Source organism: Stegodyphus dumicola, chromosome 7, assembly GCF_044657685.1.
Source record: "Stegodyphus dumicola isolate Sdum_Otavi_A_Nest chromosome 7, ASM4465768v1".
Classification (NCBI taxonomy): domain Eukaryota; kingdom Metazoa; phylum Arthropoda; class Arachnida; order Araneae; family Eresidae; genus Stegodyphus; species Stegodyphus dumicola.
The window spans coordinates 98,433,534-98,446,939 of record NC_140774.1 but is presented as its reverse complement, the minus strand read 5'-3'; positions in this window follow the sequence as shown (position 1 = coordinate 98,446,939).

Sequence of the window (13,406 nt, the reverse complement as noted above, 5' to 3'; positions counted from 1 at the left end):
AAGGACAGGCGCAATCTTCCTGTCCTTGCCACGATGAATTTCGTGGGCCCTTTCTGATGTTACTGTAAGACAAGTAAGATAAGTCACAACACAACAACAACTAAATATACCCTCCATGCATGCAGAAAAAACAGATCTAACATGTTCAGTAAGAGTTCTTAGAAAATTTTCATAGAAGTTTCTTCATTCATTTTACATCCTCATGTGAAAATATGTAAACAAGCAACTTTCTTGTTTAATATTAAAATTGTTAATTTTAGCGTTGTAGAATTTTATCACATATATAATTCAACATTACTTAATGATTTATAACAGTTTGTTTTGACAAAAATATTTGAACAGAGCATTTATGTCACAGATTTTATGTTAATGAGTTGTTATTCTACAAACATACATAGCTGCGAGAATAAATTCAGCACTCCCTTATCTAAACGCAAAAGAGAAAGGCTATCCTATAGTAAAATTGAATGCGTAACTAACAGATAATTAATTGACTACAATTAGATATAAAAAAATATTCCACGCATAATTCTTACATTCAATCACATTCCCTGACACTTACCTTTATAACCTATTAAAATTTAGATATTCCATAGAAGTGTTTACTACGTTCTGTGAAATTTCCCCTGCCCTCCTTCCCACACATAAACAAGTTTTAGTTAACATTTTCAGCATAGACCTATAAACCATAATGTTTTTTAAATTTTCGTGTATGCAGTCAGTTAATTTTCCATTTATGGTACATTAAAATGCATTATAAAGCATACCTAAATGTAAAATAAACAAGTAAAGAAAGAAAATTTTACAAAGCTATTCAAATTGTTCTTGCCGATTTAGCTTTTGGTGCTGTAGAGTAACTTGGTTGTAATACGTAATGTAAAACTTGGTTGCCTACCAAAAGAGTATACTTGCTGTAAGTGAAACATTTAAATTGCTTTTCTTCAGCATAACAAAGCAGATGAGCAAGATATGTGAACTTATGACATGTGAAACAAAACACATGATGAAGAACAGGTGATTAACTTGACTGGTATGACGGTAGGTATGACTGGATGCAACTATTCTATGCGACACTTGATATAAATGCAGTCCTGGACGCTCCGCTAGATTCCTATTCCCAATGTAGACTTCGACAGATTTTTTTCAAGTCAAGATTCCATGCATCGCTTCTGCACACCACGCTGGAGAGAACCACGGCTATTGGCCACGTCGATAACCAAGACGACATACGCATAATCTTCACACATTTCGTGGCTTCTACCGCGGGACTGCCCACCAGCGGCCAAGCGGTAAAGTCGCTGAACACTGGTAGTTCGGTCCGAGGTTCGAATTCCGCGAACGGGCTGTCTGCATGGGTGTTTTCGTGGTTTTCCCCATGTGTAACGTGTATACGAGCCAGTTTCCCTTAAAAAGTCCTCCACGAAGGCATCCCTCCCCTTAGGCAGATAGCCTTCGAGGCTTTGTTTAATTAAATAACCTAACCTAACCTATCTACCGCGGGACTGTATTAGCGTTGAAAATTTCGCCTCTTCTGCACTAAGCAGCCGTAACGGGTTCTTGCAGGCATAAGTTAAAGAAAAGAGCAGTTTCATTAACATTAAAGATGTCTTTTCATTCATATCCATCCATTTTGGTGGATTAATTCCTAAATTATTCTTCAACCGACTTTAGCAGGAACTCTTAACTTTTCAGCAGGAGCACGTTTTGATTCTCCATTTATTAAACGACATGCCATTATTTATGCAGCCATCCAGTTGAAAAGCAAGCTTCCTTCACATTCAGTCGAAGTGTTACTTCTTTTGACTTAATTAACATGGCAGTTCACTTGAATATTAGATGCACGACAATGAATGATAGCTTCGACCCCAGAAAACGTTCCATCTTGAACATGCAATTTCTGCAAGCAGGCTGCTCACAAATTTCTGCTTTTTCTTCAACTTTTTTCCTATCATAAATAACCATTTTTAGTGTTGTCACACGAATGTTCAATTTCTTAGCTAACTCAGCTTTTTTCGACGAGAGTGCCTTTCGCTTTCCTGATATTTTGTACGAGTTAATTCTGCTCCACCTAGTTTGCTTGACACAACGTTCTGTTCAGAAGAAGAAAACCTTACTTATTTTCCATCCAAGAATCCCCTCTATTCATAAGCCTCCTATGCCAGACAGTGATGTCTCATGAGTTCGCTTCCTTGTATCCCGATTTCTGGAGAAAATACTTGAACGGTGGGACTGTGACACGTAAAACAAATGCAGTAAGCGAAGCAAAAGCGACGTGTAACCGAACCGAACTTATGCGATGTATAAAGGAAATACTTTATTATAAATAAGTAGGATAGAATAAGACCAAGATTAAATGTAAAAGACATATTTACGAGAAACATGTAAACGGTGTTTGACTGTTGTAGGAAAAAAGGAAAGCAGAAAGAAAATCAACAATTCAATTCACTAACACAAACTAAATTCAAAATTTTGTTTCAGAAAGCATAAAAGAAGACATATACATTGCAGAACAGCTGCGGTGTTTTTCCTAAATGTAAGTCTTTCCAGTTGGAAACATCGCAGATTTTAAGAGGCAGCTTTACAAATGCTTAGCTCCATATTTCAAAATTTATAAAAGCCTGTCACAGAAATGCCAGCAATCTAAAATGAATGTTAAAAAATAAAGAAAAAGAAAATTAAAATGTCTCAAATGAAACTTTAGACTTTAAAGTTGTTTCACCGAAAGGAAACCACTATCCTTTAACATCTTTTAATAATGCTTAGAAACATTTCCGAAAAATTTCCGTTACATTTCGGAAAGAGTTAAAAAACTAAAAAGGTTTTTTTTAATACTACAATATGAATGGATATAATAATGTACTAAATATATATGTCGAAATGCGGAGTAATAAATATCAGTGTCCTGAGAAGCTAATCGCTAAATTTATATATTTTGCATGCAGATGAAGTATTGCTGGATAAAGAATATGTGTCCTTTTACATGAGCAATAAACAAAAAATCCATTCGTTTATAGCAAGAATTGATTGTCACGTGACATTAAACCTCTAAGCATGTCGCAAAGGACAGTTTTCTTGATCCTTTCTACTGAAGCGAGCGTTGATTACAGATGATTCAGTTCACTCGACCATTTATTTCACTCGCGAAATAAAGGTACAATAGCAGAAATGGCATAATATTAAAACGTAGCACCATTTTCTATTAAATTTAAATAAAGTTACAGTTTACATAGTAAATTACATTAAGTGGATTTATACGAATTCAAGGGAAGTAAACTTGACCAGCGGCACTGAAAAGAATGCATTCTAAAAGGCTAAACATAATGAGACAGTTTTCAAGAAGCCGAAAAGAGGAAAAGGGATATTTTTTGATGTACTTGAATATATTATACCTTTGACCCATTCATGCTTTAGAAACTTTTGAGTTTTTTTCCTTGCTTCTCATAAGGTTCACATTAGTTTTCACGTTAGCTGCGAAAAATAATGATTAAGATTTTCTGCTAATGTAGTTAAACCTCAGTGTAGTTATGATTATTTGAACATGTCAAAACACATCAGTGCTATCTACCTACAGGCAGGAAAGCCTTTGCGGAGAAATATCTAAGAATCCTAACACAGATCGAAGGACTTATTTTCACCCGACATAGTCACTTGGCCAATGAGTGCTATCACAGTACTCCTGCAACTTTCAGCAACATGCTCATTGCACAAACTAAGAAAATCTCTACGCTTTTACGAATAATGTAAATTTTATGTCACACATAAACTGCAGGATCATGACGTCTTAGATGAAAAATGTTTTGATTTTCTCGTTATGTTTTAGAACATTTTTTAAAAATAATATTTTTTCTTCCACCTGCAAGGTAAAGTAGTCGCTACTTGTACTGTAAACTTTTCATATAAAATACCTTTAATTTTCTCGTTATTAATTATTTTTAATAATTATCAAAGGAAAATATGTAAAGGCTGTTAATTGTTTTATCGAAATTGGGATTTTTGTTCCGTTCTACACTTCATACGAAACGTATTGTCATAATACAAATTTTTCAGAAGACTTATTACATTTATTACACGTGGGTTACGGATATAGGCGCAGATTCACTCTTATTCAGAAGAATCCCTTAGACTTTATTAATAACACGGAAGGAATACTGCTTTAAAAGTAGTACAAGTTCGCTTGTCACTAACATAATACAACATCTTAATCATCTGCGAACAAAAGCAGCAGCGCAAGAGGAATGTCGGAAAACAGATAAGACGATATCTAAAGTGGTTGTTCCCGGAAACGTATCAGTTGGAAATATAATAATGAAAGCTTTTGGTTAAAGGAGTCACGTAAGTCACGAAACATAAATTCAAGACAAGAAATAATCACGCATTTTGGAGGCTGTGTCTGTCATGAAAAGGGAAGTTGAATAAATTCTCTTCCAGCACGCATTTTGCTCTTAAGCTTTAGACTGAAGGAAAAAAAAAAAAAAAAATTCTAAATCTTACGGAACCACCATTTTAGAATTAGTTTTCCAATAATTGCGGAAAAACATCTGAAGAAAGTAGATAAGTTATATCTGGATGGTTCTTGATATCATTCTTTCATTCCTCCAAGCTCTAATAATTATTCGTCTAATAGTGGTGGTATACTCTTTTATACCCTCTAGCTTCGTTTTCCATGTAGTAAAACTGAACATAATTTTTTTCTGAGCACATATTAGTAGACCCTCTAGGCATTTTATTCTCATTTTATGAGATATCAGTCACCGGAACATTTATTTTTGAAAGAGACGTCCTGATCTGTATTGTGATTAGTGTTTCTGGCTGCTGCATCATGAATTTGGGTTCGAATTCCGGAAGACACATGGACGTTTGTGAGTAAATAGTGTATGTGTGACATGAGAGCACTCAAAATACACTTCGAACCGAAAGTACTCTGGTGTGGTTTGTTGGTAGGAAAGAGGGATGGAGAACATCCCGATGGTCCCTCGGGATGTTCTCCATCAAAGCTGGAGGATGAGGAGTTTAGCTAGTACGGCAGGACTACACTTGCACGACCAAAGGTATATTTCTGGTGTCCCTCTCCACTTATACATGTACCTGCTTTTGACAATTTTGTGTAGAAAATTAAGAATTTTATTCTAAAATCCCCAAACTGGAAATTACGGGAAAGCATAAATGATAATTATCGTATAGATACTTTCGGGTCAATAATAAGTTTTATCAAGTTATAAGGTATTTCTCCCGCCTTCTTGGCACGCTTTCGAGGTCTGGGCACGTATTCCAGAGGTCCGCGGTTCGATTCCCGGCGAAGGCGTTGCTAATTTTTCATTTCTCTTGCTTTAAAAAATAACCTAATGTCTCTACAGTGGCGCCTGAACTAAAAAAGGCTGTTGGATGAGGTTTCTCAACACCCAGAATTTGGGGATTGGGTCCCCTAAAAACCGCACTCGCCCTCTGGGCGCGTGTTCCAGAGGTCCGCAGTTCGATTCCCGGCGAAAGCGTTGCTAATTTTTCAATCTATCTAGCTTTAAAAATGTCTCTACAAAGTCTGCTGAAAATTATCCAAAATATTTTAGTTTTTGGATCGTAACATGTTACCAAAGTGATATTTCATACTCCTATAAGATGATAACAATAGAGAGTTAAGGATTATTTGGATTATGGCACAGCAAATAAAGTATGCCTGCCTCAGGATAAGGATACCTTTGTGGAGGGATTTCTAAAGGAAACCGTTTCGTATTCATATTACAAACGGGGAAACTATACAACTTTCATACAATTAGCTAGTTCACTAGTATTTGAACCGTGCAGAATTACCAGCGTTCTGCGGTCATACCGCTCCGCCGCTGGTGGGACAAGATATCAACAGAAAACTTTAGATTGCTTTCTGGCATTAAAACTCTAAGATAAAAAATTATGTGTAAGTGATTGAAAGCTAGGAAACCAGGCTGCAATTTTGAAACGAAATTTTCAGTGTTTCTAATATTGGTATCAAATTGTTTTCCACTGCATCAGAAATGAGAAATAAGAAGTTATTCTTATTACTGTAGCAATAATCTCTTCAATACCCGCCAAACTAGGATTTATGTCAGTAACGTTGTCAATATTTTAAATTTTGGTTTATAGATTTAAGATCTATTCGACGAATGAGCAAATATAAACCAAAATTGCCTAACCAGATCTTTTACATAAGTTGGAAATGCTGACAAGTCTGAGAATCAAACGGAAACATTAGCCGTCTCATGTACATATACTTTTATATACTTGATGTAATAGAGATATTCCCACTTCAAAAACATTTTACAGCTTTCCACTAAAACTGTCATTTGCAGGTTCAGTAAAGTTATGGAATACAGTATCATGCTTTTCAGAGAATGATTTAATGGGGTTAAAAGTATACCTAGGAGCGTAGCATTTAATATGCAGAATACTAACATTTATTGATTATTTTAATCGCAGCGCATAGCCTATAGTTATTAAGCGTAGGCTATCAGGTTTTTGAAACTGTAACTGACTAAGATTTAATGCTTCTAAACTGAAATAGATTCCATAGTAAGCAGCAGTACAAAAGTATTAAAAGTACGTTAGTTTTTCTCTCCTTGTATCTTTCAAACCTTGGTAATTTTTATATCAGTGCAGATATTTATAAAGATACAGCCTAGTATTCTAATATATTCTGCTGAGGAATAATCACTTGTGTTAAGAAACATATTGCTGCAGGCTACCAGTTTGTTGATGTTTAAATAATAACTAATATTAAAGAGGAAATTTTTTTAAATTATTCTAAAAATTATATATGCACAGCACAATAAATAGCAGCAAGTAACTCAAGCAGAATGCGAGTTATGAGGTAATACATAAATGAGTTATGAGGCTATGAGTTGCTCACGGACCTTGGCGACCGATTGTTCTCGAAGCGTCTAAAAACTTGTGTTACTCGTGTTTGTGTTGCACTATATAAATACTTCTCCAAGAGCTCTGACGAGCTGTCAGTTAGTTGCTATTCAGCTGTAAAATGAGCGTTAATGAGTGAGTAAATGAATTTGGCATTCGACGATACTTTTCGAGCTCTAAAAAAGGTATTTCTTAATATTCGCGTTCTTCTTAAGATATTTTCTGGTATTTATTGTCCTGCGTAGAGTTGATTTTTTATAATAAATTATCAATTTATTTTTTTATCTGGAGTTATTTAAAAGAGAGTCATCACCGAATCGGGTAGTCTGCAATGATATACTTTTAGTACCTTGTTTCTGCTTGGTTCACGTAACCCGCTAATAGATCATTTGATGCATCATTAAAAATTTTCCGTGTTTCGTAAGAAGTGTTATTCATTTTTCATTTTTATAAGCATGCAGTTTGGAAAAGATATTATAATGGCGATTGCTTTTAGTAGTAATTAGTCTAATGTGCGTCTTGAAACCTGTAAATTTATTGGAAACTTGCATGTGTAAATCTCTTTCGTTCTGAATCTCTCGTCTTTCTTTTCATCTTATTATTATTTATGTCATTTTAAATATTTGATTTTTTGATTTAAACTAATTTTTATCAGAATGAAAATTATAAAATATGGTCAATGTATAACTACTACTATTCTTTACTTTTATTATACGTTAAATCAAAGACAGTATTTCAAAAAACTTTCTAACGAAACAAAGCTTTATACAGAAATACCATTTTTTGTGCTTGCATCTTACTTAAAACAGATCAACCCTTTATAACCCATCTCTCTTTACATATATCATAGGAAAAACGGTGGCCGGACGCAAGGGCTTTATTTACAGTCGGGAATGGCAGAACCCCTCTGTCACTTAGCCGTTTCATCATCGAAAATATTTCTCATTAAACACCAGAGGGAAACACCCACATTACATCCCCAAAGCATTATTTCTGTGAGATTCGAACTCGGGTATAATGATATGGCAGCCTGCTCGCAAACCTCTATTCTGAAGAGGTTGGTATTCGGTGTTATACATCTTCAGATACGGTGAATCCCATTTTTAATCATATGCACAATGATGTCGAAAAAACGAAAATACGAATTGAAGATCAGAAAAGAATAAATGTTGCTATGCTTTTGTAGGGTGAAGGTGTACCAGTCAAAACGAAAGTAAAATCAAAGATTATATTTGATTTAATTGCAACTAACAAAACTTAAGTACATGAGCATTAATGTGTTAAAACTATTATAGTTTCACAAACTTCGCATCAATATATCTTGTTCTCTGTATTTCTTCTTCTCCTAACTTTGTGTATGAATTGTTTAGGCAAAACAGCTTACTCCTAAAAAGGTGGATTTTTTTAAAAAAGTCTCGAATTGTCTTTCTTAAGAATTGACAGATTCCTTACCAAAATAATGCATGCTGATGGGACTTGTGTGCGAGAACTTGGATGGCCATTCCAGAACGTGCGAGAACATTCGCAGATGACCTCCCTTTGAAGAAGAAAGTTCTTTCGGGAGGTTGGTGGAAAAGGGGTGGGAGACCCTCGGACCCATTCCTCCGGGTACTGTCCATCAAAATTGGGGGGGGGGGGGAACTAAACAAAGTCGCACTGTCACCTGTATGTAGCTCAAAGGTTCCGGCCAACGACAGGCGCAACCTTGCACTCCTTGCCACGATGAAATTTCGTAGGCTTGTTCTGATGTTACTGCCAGAAAAGTGAGATAAGCCACAATAACTTTTTCTAAGGAAAAAAACTTCTGCCGCAGACGTGATAATGTGTGCATTTGTTAAACATATTATCCTCTTCCACCTTAAAAATATCCTTCTTTCAAGTTGGTTTCTTTCCATAAAGCTAATGGCATATCTCCCTTTCCCTCCGCGCTGTGGTGAGACATGAACCTATCTGCGGGTTGAATCTGAATTCATAAGTGATTAGCACATTGCTTCAGTAATTCAAAAGCTAATTTCGATGGTTGTAAATGTGCTCGGCGTTTCATGCGGTTGAGCCGCACGCATTTGCTACACGACTTCAGTGCAAAGTTTTTTTTTTTTTTTTTTTTTTTTTTTTTTTTTTTTTTTTGTAGACATTATCGCAAGATGTCGCGCAGTTAATACCAGATACCGAACTTACCGAAGAATTGTCACTTTTGGGTGACCTAGGATTAATTACGTACATTGTCTCAGGTGCAATCTGCTATACATCTGGCATATAGGCAGTTTACCTCAACCACCGACAAACAGTCTCTTTAGAAATATTTCCTCCTGTTCAGATGTCAGTTTCCCAGTAAGATGCTTCTTTTATCTTCAGACATGGTGTAATTGATATTAAATATAGTGAAACCTCGGTTTGTGAATGCAGTTCCTTCCGAATGCTATTCGGAATCTCCTGGTAAATCAAAATTTAAATTGTTTTTCCCTTAGGAATTAGTGCAAAGCGGATTAATCTATACCCAAAGCACCGACGCTTGCTTATGAAAATTTTCAAGTGGTACTTTGTACAAGAATTCATAACACAAACAAATAGAAATCATAAAGTCTCAAAATAAAAAATTATAAACACTATATTAAACAAACAAAATAGACGAAAATTAAATTTCTCCATACCTGTACGAAGGAGAGGGGACGATATAAGCGGAAAACAATAAAGAAGAAAAGTGGGGAAGTATTATTTGGATAAGGAATCCTATTCCATGAAAACGTTTTTCTGGGGCATGTTCTTTTATAGTTTTTTTCCTTTAATTAAAAAATAAATGCCAAAAATTAAAATTAAAATTAATCAGAAATATAACTCTTTTTTTTTATTGAAAATATAAGAAAGTTACAATACGTATATTTTTTATATTACACGGCATTAGAATTAAGCTAGGGCTTCTCCGAGCACGCCAAGCTCGGAGATTTTGGCACATCGAGCTCAAACGGTTCGCCGTCACTTCATGAGGACATAAATAACTGAATAAATACAACTGAACTAATTTACAAAGTTTAAAGTACTTAAAAGAATTTCCCATGCCGATAGCTACTAGATATCAGTTTTATTTTAATTAACAACAGTCAGATTCAATGAATTTAACCCATGAATTACCAGGAAATGCATTTAGATCTAAAAATCTTTTTTAAACAAGTAACGCTACTTCGATTAACAGTGTCAGTATATCAGGAATCGATTTATGGTATAACGATGACAGGAGACAAGTTTAAATCAGTAACAAAATAAGGTATTAAAGAGTTTTAATGCCAGGGTAGTTAACAGACTGCAACACCATAAGATTTATGAGCATAAATTTAGTGATGCGATACATCAACAAAGTGTAAATTCAGTGCATCATCTAGTCACGCTTGAATGTAGCCAAGACCTGATCTTATGAGCGCTGCAGTTACAGTACAATTTGACACCTCTCCTAGAAATGGGCTGAAATAATGACTGAGTTTTCAGTTCACAAGTAGAATAGTAACGACATGTTGCCTTCCTAAAACACTCTACGAGCAATATGGGAGCGGTACAGTAGATTTACTTGAAAATAAATCTGTAAATACTTAAGTAAAATTATTTCTCTGCAAGCTGATTTATATACTTTCTTAATGAAAAAGAAGAAGGTTTTGTTTGTATTAAAGTATGTAACGTATGGCGTTAGATATATTTTTATTAATTACAATAATGCTGTAAATTTTCACAGTTATGTAAGAGCTATATAATGAATTAAATGTAATTTAAATTACATCAAGATTATATAGTACGAAAAAACAAGTTAAATAATTAAAAAATGCGTTTTTTCCCCTTTTAAAATTATTTCTCAGTCTGCCAAGTGTTACAGCTATAACTAAGAGGCATATTAAAGATGTTATTTTACATCAACCAGTAATATTCTGAAAACTAACTACAGTGAAACTTCGATTCACGAATGTGAATTCGTTCTTGAAGGCCTATCGTAACCCGAAGTATTCGCAAACTGATCTCCGTATAAATTAACGTAAAATGAGTTAATTCGTTCCTGGATTACAGTTTATTTGATTATGGTGCTAGTGCTTTCTGACTAAGAAGAGAGATGCCTTCGCAAAGGACTGCCTAAGGAAGAAAGTTTCGTGCCCAGATTAGACGTGCGGAAACCGCGAAAACGCCCACGATGCCAACCGAACCCAGTGTTCCACCACTTTACCGTTTTCTCGAATTACAGATCATTGCTTATTTAAATTTCTACACCACTACTTTGTGAACAGTTTCATAACACAAAACCAAAGTCATTAAATCTAAGACTACTACTACTACTACTACTAATAATAATAATCACAATAATAATAAAAATAAGAATTTTTCTCTTTGATTTAAGTAGACTATATATGCATTTACTGATGTTTTGATCCTTCATTCAAATTCAGAGTAATCACAGACTCATGATACTGACTGAAACTATTTTTACTCTTTCTTCCTTGAAGACGTGCACAGACTGAAGCACGTCGTCAAGCACGCCGAAATCTGTCAAATTCTGCCCCTTAAAAGCTCATCCTAGTTCCACACCTCGTGAAAGCCCACCTCCCACAATTAAGACTTTAGCAATTTAAAAAACTGAAGTTCCAGCCACGGGAGAAACTCTAGAACACTTTTTGCATCTGCACAACGTTTTAGCCCGGTGACGGTAAATAAAATTTACATGACACTGAATAATAATAATAATAATAATAATAATAATAATAATAATAATGACGAATAAATAAAATTAAAACATACAAACACCTTATTTTATCGTACTTGTACGAATAAGAATTGACGGCATAAGTGGAAGTTGGTGAGAAAGCAAAGAGGAGATATGTCATTGTTTGCAAGGGGAATTCCTATCCATTAAAATATGTGAACATGTTCTTGAAAATTCTCCAAATCCTTTTTATTTCTTTATAATAGACGTAAAAAATGTCAAGGACGCGAAACTAAATATTATTTTTGTATTCAAGCCTCTATATAATATACGAGTAAATGATAATGAAATTTTAATTAAGAACAGTGAAATCTGTTATTGAACTGTTTGTTCAACTATAAGAAAACTAACTAACTAACTAAATAAATAAATAAATAAATAAAAATAAAAAATAATAAAATAATAATAATAAAAAAAAAAGCTCTGAATAGCTGAACAAAACTTATTCTCAGACCCTTTCTAATTTGCAGCTTTTCTTTCCTAGAGTTAAAATGTTATTCCAGATATCATTACGATCTTCAGTCCCACCCACGCCGCACGTGAACCTAACACAGAAATAAAAAAGGAAGCAGGAGAAGGCGAAAGTGGGTAAATGTATCGTGTTGAGATAGACTTGATTAAAACTTTACCGATTATGGAGAAAATAACTTTTCGATAAATTTTTGACAGTACCAGGCCACTGTCGAAATGCAAGGCACGAAATATCTGTTATTACCGAAGCCTTTCTTTTTCCCTTTAACTGTGACCTGATACAGTTCTTTACACTGGTACCGAACACACCCTATTTCGGAACAAAGCAAATGTGAAAAAGACTCCATTGTCTTCGACGGACTGCGGTCGAATTATTTAGAGCGACACGTGGGTCTATGTCATTCGTTAAGTGCTGAATTGCACGAATCTGCCATCTTTGGCCGTTTATTGCTGTATGTCATGGAATAACAGGTATAACAATAGCTCATTTTAAAAATATTGTGATTTCTTCCGTTATAAAATCAAAAAAGAAATCTTTTTAAGGGAAAAAGTTTTTTAAGAAATTATCTCAGATTATTTTACAGAAACTGAATGAAAAACTAATTAAGTCAAGACTACTTTATTTAATATAACGTAGATTTGCTTGTCTGACAGATCTCCTAAACTAAAGCTCCTTTAATTATTCGCAACGCTATCCAAGCAAAATTCTGCTATGTTTTCGGTGCATGAATTTGGAGAAGAGATAAAACTCTTCTAAAATATAATAAAATATAATTCTTTTTAAATTCATATTACATGTACATGCACATATCTTCTGGTTTGACGGTGGCATTCACGTGGTAACAAAAACAGTGTCATATTGTGGCGATAATATTCCGTTCGTCTGCTGCTTTGGGAAGAGGTCATCCTTTTATGACTTATTCTTATTTGACGCATCTGTTTCATTGTGAGTTTTAAAAACTCAAAACAAATATTTTTGTATTCCTTGTATTTGTATAGTACCAGTCATGCTCAAATTTTACATATAAGTATAAGCTCGAAGGCAATAGCCGAATTAACTTTTAAAAATCTTTTCTTTGAATATTAACATAAAATATATTTATTTTGTGCAGATTCTACGATATCAGAGATATTAGAGTTCAAATGTTTTCGAAGCATCAAAATTGCACGATTAGTTTGAATTTCATTGCTATTAAGAATATAACTCGACAAAAATGAAATAGAACAATTTAATTAATAACAGGCCTTTTTTCTTAAACCTGTCACCTCCTGTCATTTCGTGAACTGGCTGGCCAAAGCCTGAAATCAAAAAGGATCG